The following is a 15,283-nucleotide window of genomic DNA, read 5'->3' as shown; positions in this document are numbered from 1 at the left end:
GTTTTACCGTAAAGCCTTTGGCACGTGTGCTCGTATATTGCTCTCAAATATGTAATAGGGTTGAAATAAGTATTAAACATTTTTTTTTTTCGAATTTTGAAACTCGATTTCTCGTACATATATTTTTTACGATACAAATCGAAAATTTTCATATTTGTGCAAAAAAAATTTGTTTTTTGTTTAACATTGTAAATATTTTGGAAAGGTTTAATTATATGAAAAACTTGGCAAAAAGAAAGTTAGCGAATTTCATTCGCCTTAATTTAGTATATAAATTTTTTGATATATTTTTCTTTAATCCAAAATCGTTATTTAAATTTATTCCTTAATCCAAAATCGTAGTTTTAATCTAAAATCCTTATTTTAATCCAAAAGCCATATTTTGCAGCACCAGCAACCATTTGGCAAATGGTTCTTAGATAAAAAAAAATCATTAATTACAGGGTGCTACAATGAATCAGAACTTTTGAAATGACATGATGAGCCCTATAGATCTAGCCGAGAACGACGCGGAACCGTGTTCGAAAAATTTTTTATTTATCGTTAAAAAACCGATTTTGGGTGTTTTCCGACACTTAAAAATTCGTAGCTCGTCTGCATTTTATCCGATTTCGAATCTTGAAACAGTTTTGTTGAGGTAAATGTTAGTCCTTCTGACGTATGTCTTCTATTTTTCACCCTAAGCAAAAAACTTCATTAACCTGAACGAATCTAATGCAACCTGAGCTGAGTCTTTTCCATGTAATACAAGAGTGGCTAATTTGAACATAAAATACTGTTAAACAATTCTGATTTATGTTTACTTAATACACTTAGGTAAGGTTAGGTTAGGTAAGATGCACTTATGCTAAGTTTTAATAGGTCTTGATCATTCAAGAGTGATGATTATTCACACTCATTAAATTGTAAATGCTTATCAGCAAATTGGAAACGGTTCTGCTGTGTAATGCAAGCTTCGGTTGGTCAGTTTGGATTAGGTAAGCTTGGAATACAATGAGTTTTGATATGTTAGATGTACTCATAGTTATGTAAACTTATTGCTGTCTTTCAAAATTAGCCACAATGAGTAGTAAAGCACTATCGGTCATGCGGTATTCTCTCGCAGTTCCAAAATACAGCGGCTTAATGATTTTCGACCTTAACACTCTAGAAGAAGGCTGCTATGATTTTAATTCTTAGACGATGGACAAACTTGTTCTCTCTTTAAAAGTGCATACTAAAAAGATGTTTAGTTGCTGAGACACTTAAGACGAACTACATATGAAGGAACTATTAAGGATGCACACGATTATGGTCACACGATAAAGGGCATTCGTTTCAATGCTAATAAATCCCAAATTATATTAAGCCCTTTTGTATTATTTAATTACATTAAATTAATAATTTTTAAGTATTATCTGTACTCGCAGTCTATAAGAAGGCACTGTTTTCGGCAGACTGAAGAAATAAATAAGAAAAATCATTTGAAGCCAAAAGGTTGTCTGAACCCCCCATATTTTTCATTTAGTAAGCACTCTTATGCATTCTATTAGTCTGCAAAATTCATCGAAAAGGACAAAAAGATAGTGAGGAAGCAGCTTTAGTCAAACTTTTTTAATTAATGTTAAAAATTAGTAAATTTGGTCGTAAAGAAAACCATAAAAATATTTTAGCTTGGAAGAATTAACTGTCAGTACGTTTTCAATAAAAATCAAATTTATGAACCTCTGAGAATTAGTAAAACGCAAGAACGAAACAAATTTTGAATTATCCACGGGCTCAACGCCGAATATTACGCGTGAAATAAGAGCCTTTCAGAAGTAGGCGGATGTTCAATTTTACTCGTCAAAATTATTAAAACTAATTATGAAAATGGTCATTCACAATTCGTGATTGTTCTGGTGAAAACAATCGTCCGAATGAGTTGACAATTCAAAGGTTGGTGTAAGCATTTCAAGAAACATCCAATAAAGGATGCAATCGCCAATTATATTTTGTATATAAATTGTAAGTTTGAGGCTGCTATTGTAAAAATATACGTTGATTATATTAGTGTTTTATAACTTTTTTCCCCTGGCAATATTGCGCATTTTCTCCGTATGACGAATGTACACATTTTTTAACAATGGTAATGACTTCAAAACGTCTTAAAGTAGTCGGATACGTGAAATAACATGGAATTCTCTATTCTGGCAAGAGTACTAGATATGTGTGTATCTAGGAATATTAAAAAGATTTAAAAAATTCGCACATATTCGCAGCAGAGAGTAGAGTCATAAGTCTTCAACTTTTTTTTGAAGTAAGCTCGCCGACAGGTGGAAGAAACTCGAGCGGAATATTTTTGAAAATTGAGATTTTAAACATCAAAACACACGCCGCAAATTTGAGTATATAGGTATATATATATATATATCTATATTTATATTATATATATATTATATGTACATATTCTATTTTTTTATATTTTATTATGCCTTCAAAAAGTTTCCTTTTTTTATTTATGTTAAGTGTGTACGCACATGTGTGTGGATTTGCATACATGTACTTACATATGTACGAACTCATAATAATTAGCAGCAATTAATTTCGTATTAAAAGAAAAATGGTTTTTTAAGGTTTCACTTCCTACGCACTTTCCATAAACTCTCCTAATTTCGATTAGTTTTTGTTACTTTGTAGTGTGGTGGGGCGCTGGGTATGTAGCACATTTGCTCACTGCCAATAAATCAATTGACAAAGCGAATGGAACGGAAACAAGCGGCACGCCTAATTGCCCATTTAACCACGAGTCTAGAGGCCCTTTTATCGCCACACAAATAAATCTTAAATTATCAACGCATATAGGCTGAAACATGTGCATACAACCATGTATGCATACATAAATATGTACACTGATTTTGACACTATTAGTAGATATGTGGAAATATAACTTGCAACATATGCCACACTGCGAATCATGCATTAGCACATCAAAGCCATAATTGTTGGCCCAGCCACACATACACGCATAGAAGCAAAATAAATGCATTAAAAGGAAAAATTGATGATCCGAGGCTGCGTCAAGGACGAAATGAAAATTTTTCTAAAATAAATATGCTCGACACCTAAAGTGTTCGTAGTGGTTTATCTAACAATATATTTCCAACAGTTTATTAGATGAATAGCCTTGAAAATATATTTCAATCAGATATTTCATTTATTAGCAATGGAAATTTTTCGTGTATTTCTAAATTTTACGCTGTCTTGTAGTGCAGTTGGAAACCCAAACACAACGTTAGCTGAGTCTTTCTTATGGGAGTACCTCCATGTTTTACATACCGTAAACACGGGTATCAGCGGCAAATTGATTTCTTTAAATCCGTGCCTGCTATGTTCCTCTCTTCTAGACAATGTCCCCATTTTACGCTTATTGGAAACTAATGAAATTATGTAATTTAGAAAATTTTAAATTTTTCTTAGTGTAATTAAAAAAATAAAGAATATTGTTACTTACAGGAAAATTCACAATTTATATTGGACGAATCCAATGCTCAATGCTTTTTCTATTACGGAGACTTTGAAGCTTGCCGGGCGAGATCTGGGCTCGTTTATGTTAAGCTTCTAGCTCAGATTAGACTAGCGTTTCCACTTGCCCCCATCGTAGGGGAAACGCCCCCATCGAACAAATTCTAACCCCGACCCATAACCCTCACCCTATATTATTCTATGGATACGCCCGAGAAATGATATCCTTATTCCAAATTTACGGATTAAGAGTATCTCACGCGTTCCGATCTATATTACAGGAAGCAGCGCTTGTAATAAGTGGGCTTAGCCTAATAGACATTTTAGCGAGGAAGATGGCTAAGTTCTGAAAAAGTAAGGTGAGTCGTCAAGCAGTGAAGGGGAGTTGTTGGCAGAGCCGGTGGAATAATTCACCAAACGGACTTTGGACCTATCACTTGATTCGTTCCAAATTGGCTAGATAGATATGGATTTTCAGCTTACCCAAATATTAACAGGACACGGTCGCTTTAACTTTTATTTACATACGAATAAATTCGAATATGAAGTAACCCATACTGCTCCTTCTGAAGGCGTACAACATTGTTTTTTTTTTTTGGCTGTCCGCAGTTTGAAACTGAAAGGGTTGACTTGAGAAATAAGGTAGGCAAGCGAATTAAGGTTAACAACCTGGTTTATATTATGCTTGAGTCAAAAGAAAACTGGTCCGCTGTTTGCAAAGTAGCAAAAAAAAACCTCACAAAGTTACCTCCGCGAAGCAAGAGAGGATTTTTAGTATGATGAGCCGAAAGACAAGTCCCACATTCGGCTTTCAATTCTTTGTGTCAATTCTCCAGAAAAGAAAAAAAATCATAACCTTTTGTGAACCTCCAAAGAAGAACGAATTTTGAAAATGAGCAGAAGAGGCAACCCATCTGACCAACGCTAGGTTCAGTATTTCGAATATTTTTGAAAAATGGGGTATACTTCACAGAATTCGGAGTATTCATTGAATACGTTTTGCTACATTAGGGACATTCGCACCAGCCGCCAGAGTGTCTTCGGCTGAAAAACCACGCTTACATTTAACCTAATTTGAAATAAAACTGTTTAAAGTACTAACTATTTGAAAGAAAAACCAGATTTGTTGAAGAAAATTTCATCGCCGCGGATAAGGACGCTTCGACATCGCTTACTCTTGACGAAGAAACTTCGATTCAGCTATAGGGACTTTTTACCCCGAGCCCGGAGGTCTCAGAGGGGCCCGGATTCGAGAGTAATTCGAATTATATGAATTAGACATAATTGGAAAGTGTCCGCATTTGCAATTTTCCTCCGGGGCCCCGATAAGCTCTCTACGGCTCTGGAAATAGCACATGAAGAAATGGAGCTCCATCTTTTCTGCGCTTTAGTGAGAAATAATTTGTGCAGTTCCCCTTTAACAACTGTCAAGGGGATGCCGATGACCGGTAGGTATGTTCCTATGTCCTGGAACCTAGATCAGAGAAATGTTACCTGCACACCCGAGAGTTTTGATCTCTTCTTTAGAGGAGTTTACTTATTTCGTTCTGCACCATGGCGTCGTCAGAGCCTTAATCGCGGCTTGACTAACGGAGAAAATGTTAATATCTCCCTCGCTCCCGCGTCTTAAACATATTGCATGCCTGCAAGATCGCAAAGACTTCTGCTTGAACAACACTAGCAGTGTTCGGGTGTTTAAAGGAGATAGACAAATTGGCTGATTTAGAGAAAACCCTGCTCCGACTCCCGATTCCATTTTGGAACCGTCGATGAAGACAGAGGTGCAAGCTTCGATGCCGATTTTCCCTTCGATCCAATCCTGCCTATGTGGAAAGATTGCCCTAGCATGGCTCTCAAACTCTAGTTTGCGGATAGAGAGATCTGTTCGAAGTTCGGAGAAATACGCTGTTAACTGCCCAAAAATTCTACCATGTCCTTTGAGAGATTGTCTCCAGAGGCCAAACTCTTTTAAAATGATTGAACTTTGAGCAGCGATGGAAATGACGAAAAAGTCGATGGGAAGTAAGTGCAAAAGGACATTCAGGGCAGCACTTGGGCAAGTTTTACATGTTTCGGTGGTGCCAATGCATGCAGTCCTTTTCACCCTCTCCAATTTAGTGATATAGCCCTTCGGAAGAGCTTTAGACCAAACCAGGCATCCATACGTTAAAATTGGCAAAACCACTGCGTTGTACATCCACAGCACGACCTGTGGCTTGAGTCTCCATTTTTTACCGAACATAGATTTGCAGGAGTAGAAGGCTATACTGGCCTTCTTTACACGATTTTCAATGTGTAGCTTCCAATGGAGTTTGGGGTCAAGTATCACTCCAAGATACCGATGAGAGCGGGAGAACGTGCTTGTTTAATTTGGGAAGTCGAAAGGTTGGAGGTTCATATTTTCTAAATAGCACTAGCTCCGTTTTGTCAGAGTTGACTCGGAGGCCACAAGTGGCAGCCCTGCGACTGAGTACAGCCCATGACCTTTCCAAAATCATGACTGAGGGAAACGGTCCTGATATCAGCAGGACCAAGTCGTCGGCGTATGCTACTACCTTAACACCACCCTTATTTAGCATTATCAGAACTTCGTCAATTGCAACTAGCCAAAGTAGTGGCGAAAGGACTCCTCCCTGTGTCATATTAAAATTTACATGACAATCCAATTTAAAGTTATTCTTATATTATAAATATTTTTGTAACCCTTTGCTTGATCCCCAAATTCAAGTTTTATACAGCCCTCAAAAAAATGTATAAACATTTTTTGCACTTAAAGGGAAATAGTTTTGCTTCGATATACTTTTATAGTATTAAAAAAATCACTTGCTATTACATAACCTCAAATATTGTCAAAAGTCGTGTTTTGCACTGTTAAGTCGGAATATTTCGAAAACATGACGCGGAGGCTATTTTCATAACAGATTCATATTTAGCAAGTCGATAGCCTTCGAAAGATTGCCGTTTGGATCTTAGTGTTAAAAGGTGAACGATTTTTGTCGGTCAGAGTTATAATGCAACCATGTACACAAAAATTTAACTGAAATAATTTTCCTTCGGCAACTTTACTGTAGGATGTACGTTTATCCTTTATTATTTCAGTATTTTACTTGAGCTGTTTAGGTCAAATGACTCAATCTGGCAACCATCTTAAAGTAATGTCTCGTTTTTTTAATTTCTATAATTTCTTAAGTCGTGTTTTAATTTTATTTATGATGTTCTCTTGAAAATATATATGGCAACCTGCCCAAAACTGTTTTTATCTAACGAAGTTTTTTTAATATTTCTGGTTTTTTTTTGCAAAAATTGATGTATCACTCCCACTGCCATCATCTTTTTAAATATCATCTCCAACCGTTCAGCTCTCCATCAGTTGAATTAGCTCATTCAAGTATTCCGCCAAACAAACAGATATTTTAAAAATAATTATGTATTTCGTTTAGTTAACCTCAAAGTTGCACAAACTTTTATAATTAGGACTAAATCGGAGTTCACAAATAGGCAGTCAAATTTTGTCCACCTTCACAGCATTTCGCACGCATACATATATACATGTGCACATAATATATACATATACACATAAATATGTATTCATCTGCTAATGTAACTTTATATGTATTTGACTGTGTTTATATGTATGTGAGATGGCGCGAAGGCGGCATTTGCCACATGTCAATATGTACTTTATAGCGCCGACCGCTTTTCTGCCAGCATTTGAAATTGAAGCAAAAAAAAAAAACAATTCAGAATAATAAAAAATATTAAAAAGAAATTAAAAATTGTGAAAAAAAGAGTTTCTTGGTGGCAACAAAGTGGTTTGGTTGCTTAGACCATTCGTTGGCAGCGCCGCACGAAAGCAATTAATACAACAAACTGTAAATATGTACGGCCACACAAACAACTAAAGCAGGGATTGCCCGTTAGTGGGGTGATGAGGTAATGGGGTGCCAGCACGCTGCTTGTATGCAAATGGCACGGTTTGATGTGTGTAATTAAAAGTGTTGCACAGCCATAGACATCACCTTAGCCACTGCCGCAGGCAAGGAAGCGTCAAAGTGAAAATCAAAGCATCTGTCAGTTGGTATGTTCCCCCCTTGTGAGTGCCCCAACTCAATAGCTCACACATGTGTCAATGCGCGTACGCACTGGCAATTAAATATACATAAATATGTACTTTGATACTTGCAATTGAGTGTGTACTATGTGTGTGTGTATGTGTGGATGTGAGTTTGTGCGCGTTATGATCACTGCCGCTTAAGTCGATTTATTTATGCCGCAGTAGGCAAGTGAAATGCATATAAATCACTCAGAATGCTCCGCTCCCCCAACAAACGCCGATCGGACGCACCATTAAATTATAAAACTCCTAACGCATATGCCCTTCAAAACAACAACACCAACAATACATATATTTTGTATATATGTACACACATAGTTTGCTTCTACTTTGCTTTATTTCAATTTAATTGCAGGCGACAAAAGAAAACGATCGCACTTTAGCTGGCAACAACTTTTTACATGCCACAAATAATGTGTGTGTATGTAACGTATTTAGTTTTGTGCAGTCGGCGTCTGCTTCCTTCATCATTTGCCTCTTCACTTGCCTTGTGAATATCTTCTAAAGTAGCATATTTTTTGCTTCTGTGGCGCATCGATCGCTCGCTATCGTCGGTATCGTCCGTCTGCTTGTATTTCTGTAGCTGCGTAAGTTTCTACTCGTTTTTCACGTTATGTGGCATGCCACATGCCACGTTGTGATTTACATTTGCCAATGTGCAGCAATTAAATGCCGCCTGTCATCTACGGGAATTCCATCCAATTAGACGTGCGAAAATCGTTGATGAACTTCAATTGCCCCTAAAGAACACACACATACACACACATGCATACACAAGCTGATGGAAAACTGTTGCAGTGAGTTTGAAAGGTCCCAATAGTGGCTGTGGTGCGAAAGTCTATGACTATAAAAAATGAGAGCAATTTATGTTTTTGAAGTATGTGGCCCATTTTTAGATATTTGCCACAATTAGTAATGAAATATACTGAAAAGAATTTGAACGGGATTTAAACTGAGCTACACAAAAGAAAGCAGCATTCGTACCAAATAAATATAGTCGATTTTTTTATTATATAATAAGTTGGATTGCTCCGAGACCTTTCACATTGGATTGCATATGCGAATTTCCATCAGAAGGTCCCGGCAGAAAAAATACTAAAAGTTTAATGAAAACAAATGTAATATAGGCATTCGTAACCCATTTCGAGATGCTTTTATAATTTTTTTTCTTATATTTAAATCTTGATTTATACCACATATTTTTTGTTATGTTCTTTGTTAATATGTGAAAAAAATGCTCTGAATGCTTCTGTTGCTTTAAATACATTTTTACTAAGCTTGTTTATAATCATTACGTAAAAATAGCAAGAAAAACAATATAAATATCATGATGGACAAGTCCCGTGTGATTTATTAAAAAAAAGTAGATTTAATCTTTGGGTAAAATCAAAACAATTTTTAGAGACATCAATGCACAAAATTCTAAAATTAATAACAGGTTCACTGATATCAGCATTTGAGCTTGTGGCAGCCAAAAACCTTTCTGTTTTTGTCCCGGAAAACCGATACATTTCCGAAAATAAACTTTAGACTAATTAAGAGCTATATATTAAGAATATTGCCAAAATAAAAAATAAAAACACCTCCTAAATGACAGTTATTCTCATTTTGAGTGTGTACGGTGGTTACGTTCGACATGGTGATGGAAATCTAGTGGAGCACTTATCGCGTCGCATTTATGGTTCAACTGCAATTCTTCTCCTATCCAAAATAATTTATTTAACAACTACTTTTAATTTTTGCATATAAAACATATTAACTAAGTGATTTTTGATTTAAATAATTATTTTAAATTAAATTAAATTTAAATTAAATTGTATTTCCTTCATGAAAACGCTTCTCAAAAAACTATAACACTGAAATCGTAGATGTCAGCATCGCAACCTCCGTAGCTATGTGGTTTAATGGCTGAGAATGCTTTCTTCTAATAGCGGAAATTCTGAACAAGTAATCAATAATCAGCCCAGACAGACGGCGGCGTTAATTGGGAGTACCTGCACAGTTAATTTTGATTAAAACGGGTATAAGTTGCCCTGTTACCACAAAATAATTATTTATTAAAAAAAATCGTAAAATGCAATATCTCAAACTGTTCCAAAATATCACAACAATTAGTGTATTGGGTATGGGAATAAGTTTACGCCCTCGTAAAAGAGGTGTTGCTGCCGATAATATTATTTTCAAGGTGCCTGGGTGCCACATCAATTGAAGGAGAGTGATATCGAGAGACGTTTGGTGACGTGTGAGATGCTTTTTGAACGACAGAAAAGAAAAGGTTTTCTGAATCGCATCGGCACTGGCAATGAAAAACAGACCTATTATGATAACCCTAAGCGTCGGAAATGTTGGAGCCTGCAAGGTGAACCAGATCCATCGACAGCTGAAACCATCAGTAGCGATCGTTACCGACTCGTTTTCACGACACTCGGTTCTACGTTACCGAAACGACCCGGATTTATATCCGGCCAAGGACTGTCACTCCAGCAGCATTCCCCGTATGTAAGTATGGGGAATGTTTATGCTGCTACAACAACAACATCGTTACCGACTCCAGCTAATGCGTTTGAGTCGAGCTCTTAAAGAAAAGCGGCCGGAATGGGACAGTTGACACGACAAACTGATTTTGCTGTATGACAACGCGAGGCCACACGTTGCTAAATCAGTTCTTAAATATTTAGAGGGAATGAATTGGAAAATCAGAAAGATCAAGTGGAGAATGTCTTGGCTTCACTTAGTGCCGGTTAGCACGAGAAAGAAACGATTGGAGCGGTTTGTTAAACTCGCCCAAAATCGCGTAAGAGGTTTGTTTGATGACAGGAGGTACTTCGTTTTGTCCTTGTTCACCACCAGACCCATTCGTTTTGCCTCTTTATCTAGTTTGGAGAAGGCAGAACTAACAGCGCGGTTGTTAAAGCCGATGATGTCAATATCATCGGCATACGCCAACAATTGTACGCTCTTATAAACAATTTTGCCTGAGCGGTTAAGTTCTGCGGCTCGTACGATGCTCTCCAACATCAGGTTAAAGAAGTCACACGACAGCGAGTCAGCCTGTCTGAAACCTCGTTTGGTATCAAACGGCTCGGAGAGGTCCTTCCCAATTCTGACGGCGCTGCTGGTGTTGAGCAACGTCATCTTGCATAGCCGTATTAGTTTTGCGGGGATACCAAATTCAGACATCGCGGCATACAGGTAACTCCTTTCCGTACTGTCGAATGCAGCTTTGAAATCGACGAAAAGATGGTGTGTGTCGATTCTCCTTTCATGGGGTTTTCCCAAGATTTGGCGTATTGTAAATATTTGGTCGATGCTGGACTTTCCAGGTCTAAGGCGACACAGATAAGGTCCAATCAGTTGATTGACGGTGGGCTTCAGCCTCACACACAATACTCTTGCTAAAATAATCTACAAAATATTTTTCGTAATATCCTATTTATCCTAATATATCTGGCATCGCAAACTGCCGACTACTGCGAGCATATTTACACTCATAGCATACTCACACACACACGTACAAATGTACATGCAGACATGTCATTGCAAGCTAAGCTCCATTTCAGTTATTGCTAGGAAGACATTTTCCCTTAAATGAGGTAAAGGAGTGCCAAATAAAATGAAATTTCGTTTATTGGCTGATTAATGTAACGACTCTTGGGAGGAGTGCTAACATTATAAGGGGTCGATATAATTGAATATGTTTGCAAGTAACATACCGACAATACCAGGTTCGATGCCCATTATGAACTTGAAACATAAAATGATTGAAAAGGCTGTTTCTGATAATGGACGCCCCTCGGCTAGCAATGCAAAATTTATTATAAATTTATGCAATAAAGAATTATCACTATGAATTTTGTACGGTAGCCGAATTAAAAATGAAAAGCACTCACTTTCCACCTCTGCAATTGTCCCGCCTTAGCTAGGAGTAGAGCAGGATTATTAGGAAAATACTCTTTTGACTCCCTTACGGAACTATCCGGTGTTGGAGTAAAACCTATCCTACGCTCATAAGAGCGGCTAAATGGACCATGATGAATAAACACTGAGATTCACGTGTAACACAGTGGGACCACAATGGACCTACATGGTCAAAAGTGAATTGGTCATACTAAAGATGGGGCCATGTGCAAAGATGGGGTAAAACCTACCCGTCAGGCTTACAATAGCAGCTAAGATCCATCGGAACATTTCTCTTGGCTAGGGACTTCGCTTGGAGGCATTATTCGGGTACGATCATAAGATAGTCTTTGAATGTATTGCATGCATTGTTTTGTAATTTTTTCAGAGCAGTCTAATGAAGCTACATAGTTTAGGCTTAGCCAAGCAATTGCTTTTACCATTTCAGAAAAACGTTGTGATCATGAAACCTTCTGCAAGCTGCCGAACTTTTTGGTTGAATTTACGGGCGTTCATCCTATCGGTCAGCATCTGAATCTCTTCAAACTCACATATTTCGGTCTCTCGTTTCTTATTTCGTAAAACACGTACGTTCCTCAGCTCTTGGTACCGAAGTCACTCGGCCCGCGATTCGCCCGATCGCACTGTGATCATTTATGCAGTGTCTGCAACAGCTTGGCACCCCTTGTCGTACCAATTATTTTTTCCGGCTCGCCGAAACCCAATTTTTTCTTCCGGCTGGCAGAGAGCTAGAAATATGGCTCCCTTGCTCGCCACTGAAAGTCGAGTGGTGAATTCACAATCGCCTAGATATCCCGACATACATAATGGAGAGGTGTGGCCAACATCTGACCGTTAGTCCAAGGATGTTATATTACCAGGTTTAGTCATCAGAAGCAAAATTGTGAGAGTAACTTCAGCTACCACGTCATCGGGTACTTGGCTCCAGAACTCTACGCCTTTATTTCACTCCTATTCACACACTTCTTAACGGGTTAGAGGTAGTCGGAATTTTCAAAGAATTTGATCTTTTTTATATTTACTTAAAGTATAACATTTTCGAAATATCGTGTGAAAATTTGAAGTGAATCCAACAAATACTTTTGAGTTATTCAACAATTAACAAAGGGCGCTCGGGCGCACCGGAGCGTTCGAGAGCAAAGAACAAAACTTTAAATGTGTTTTTCTCAAAACTATGTTTTTTTTGAAATTGTGATCACTGTATCTTAAAAACCGCTTGGTAGATTTCAATAAAATTTGTACTGCTTTTGAAAAACATAAAAAACTCGTGCCTGATTCAAGGATTTTTTTTTCAAAATTTCGATTTTTTTTAAACAATTAATTGTCGGTTTTTTTCTCGAAAATCTGAAAAATATTTCCTGAGGCCGCCATATTGTTAATTTTGAAAAACAATCTTCGATTAGGCACAAGAGCATCTATTAATAAAACTAATTTCCCTTGTCCGATTGAATTTAGATGAATCTCCAAGGATGATGATCACTGCAAGGGACTTCTGGAGAAACCGGCTCCACACAAACAGCGATAACTTTTACAATTATTACTCTTTTTTGTTTTGAAATTATGCTAAAGTCAAGTCGAAACACGATGTATTAATGCCATGTTTTTATTTTTGTAAAATAAAGCAATTGACTAGCAAAAAACCCGTTTCTTCGGGCCTCTGACTACCTCTAATCCCTTAAATCAGCCGTTGTTCAGATGCCAACTAAGTAACATGAGTATTGTGTGCGTTTTTTCGTATATCGTCAATCAAATTCACTTTTTCATAAACCAATCGCTGCCATAACCCCGGATACGTCAGCAAATCAGCTGATTCCTTCAAAACCGCTGAGACCCGTTTAACGGCCTATTATGGGTCACAGCTCTGCATTCTGTTCATCGTGGAAGTTACTCTCACAATTTTGTTTCGGATGGCCAAACTTTGTAACCCACCATTCTTGCCAAGATATTCACAATACGCCAGGTCTTCGAAAAGATTAGTGAAAAGGGAATCGACTGACGCCATTGCTTTGTCGATTTAAAGCCGCTTGCGATAGCACGAAAAGGAGTTGTCTGAGTTTGATATATTGCTGTAAAACTAATATAAAATTAATAATAAATATTAGACAACGACACCTAAAAAAATTTTGAAAATTTTTTAATAAAACTTTTAATTAGTTTTAATTTTTAAATATTGTTTTATTGAACATATTTCATTTTTAACGCTTTTAATTCAATTATATGCATTATTTTTAAATAAGTATATATTTTTTTAATTTTTTCTCAAATATTTTTGCGCAAGTATGCACATAAATACATGCATGGGTATGCGTTTTAAGCCAAATGTTTTGTTGAATCAATTTTTTTGCACAATTCATTTTTTTTTTATACAGCTTAAAAACTATAGTGAAAACAAATATATATATTTATATTTAATATGTACGCATTAATGTTCAAGGGGCCTTAAATTATTTTAATTCTGGAGTGCTGCTTAAAAACTAAAAACTACTGCTGCGCATTTTTTACATATTATTACATACATACACTTTGACATAAATTAGGCTATGCAAAAAAAAATTAAATAAAAAAAATTAATTTACTTATAAACTAAGTAGCAGACAAAACAAAATGCTGCTATAATACAATTGCAGGTAATTTTAAGTGGGTTTGAGGGAAGCTGATTGTGATGGGTTTCAGTGTAGATGAAGAAAATATGCATAGCATTACATTTACATAATTTTTCAATGAATTCATTTCATTCAACTAATTAGAATAAATACAATAATTTATAATATTAATAGGACTATGAATAAGTTCGTGCGGGTTTTTTTCGAAATTTGAAACTTTATTGACGTAAAATGGTTACAAATTTAATATTCAAAATATTGTCCATCGCTTACTACTACTTTTTCCCATCTTTCTGGCAATTCACGGATTCCCTTTGTGAAAAATTCGGTCGGTTTTGCCGCAATCCACGAATCGATCCATTTTTTGACTTCATCGTAATTACGGAAGTGCTGGTCAGCCAGGCCATGTTGCATCGATCGGAAGAGATAGTAATCGGATGGCGCAAGGTCTGGACTATACGGCGGGTGGGGTAGGACATCCCATTTGAGCGTTTCTAAGTATGTTTTGACCACTTGTGCAACATGTGGCCGAGCATTGTCATGTTGCAAAATAACTTTGTCGTGTCTATCGGCGTATTGCGGCCGTTTTTCTCGCAGTGCTCGGCTCAAACGCATCAATTGTCGTCGGTAGACATCCCCCGTAATCGTTTCATTCGGTTTCAGTAGCTCATAATACACAACACCCAGCTGGTCCCACCAGATACACAGCATAACCTTCAGGCCATGAATATTCTGCGCCGACGTCGATGTTGAAGCATGGCCAGGGTATCCATACGTTGCCCGACGTTTTGGATTGTCGTAATGGACCCACTTTTCATCGCCAGTCACAATTCGATGCAAAAAACCCTTTCTTTTGTGCCGTTGAAGCAGTTGTTCGCATGCCATAAAACGGCGTTCAACGTCTCTTGGCTTCAATTCATACGGCACCCAATGGCCTACCTTTCGGATCATTTCCATGGCTTTTAAACGTTTGGAAATGGTTGATTGATCAACTCCCAAAGTTTTGGCAACCTCTTCTTGCGTTTGAGCCGGATCTTGATCGAGCAATTCCTCCAATTCGGTATCCATGAACTTTGGCGGCGCACCCTCGCGTTCTTCGTCTTCCAAGCCAAAATCACCACTTTTAAAGCGTGCAAACCACTTCTGGCACGTTCGCTCAGATAGA

Source organism: Anastrepha ludens, chromosome 6, assembly GCF_028408465.1.
Source record: "Anastrepha ludens isolate Willacy chromosome 6, idAnaLude1.1, whole genome shotgun sequence".
NCBI classification, from domain to species: domain Eukaryota; kingdom Metazoa; phylum Arthropoda; class Insecta; order Diptera; family Tephritidae; genus Anastrepha; species Anastrepha ludens.
This window is presented reverse-complemented; position numbering follows the sequence as displayed.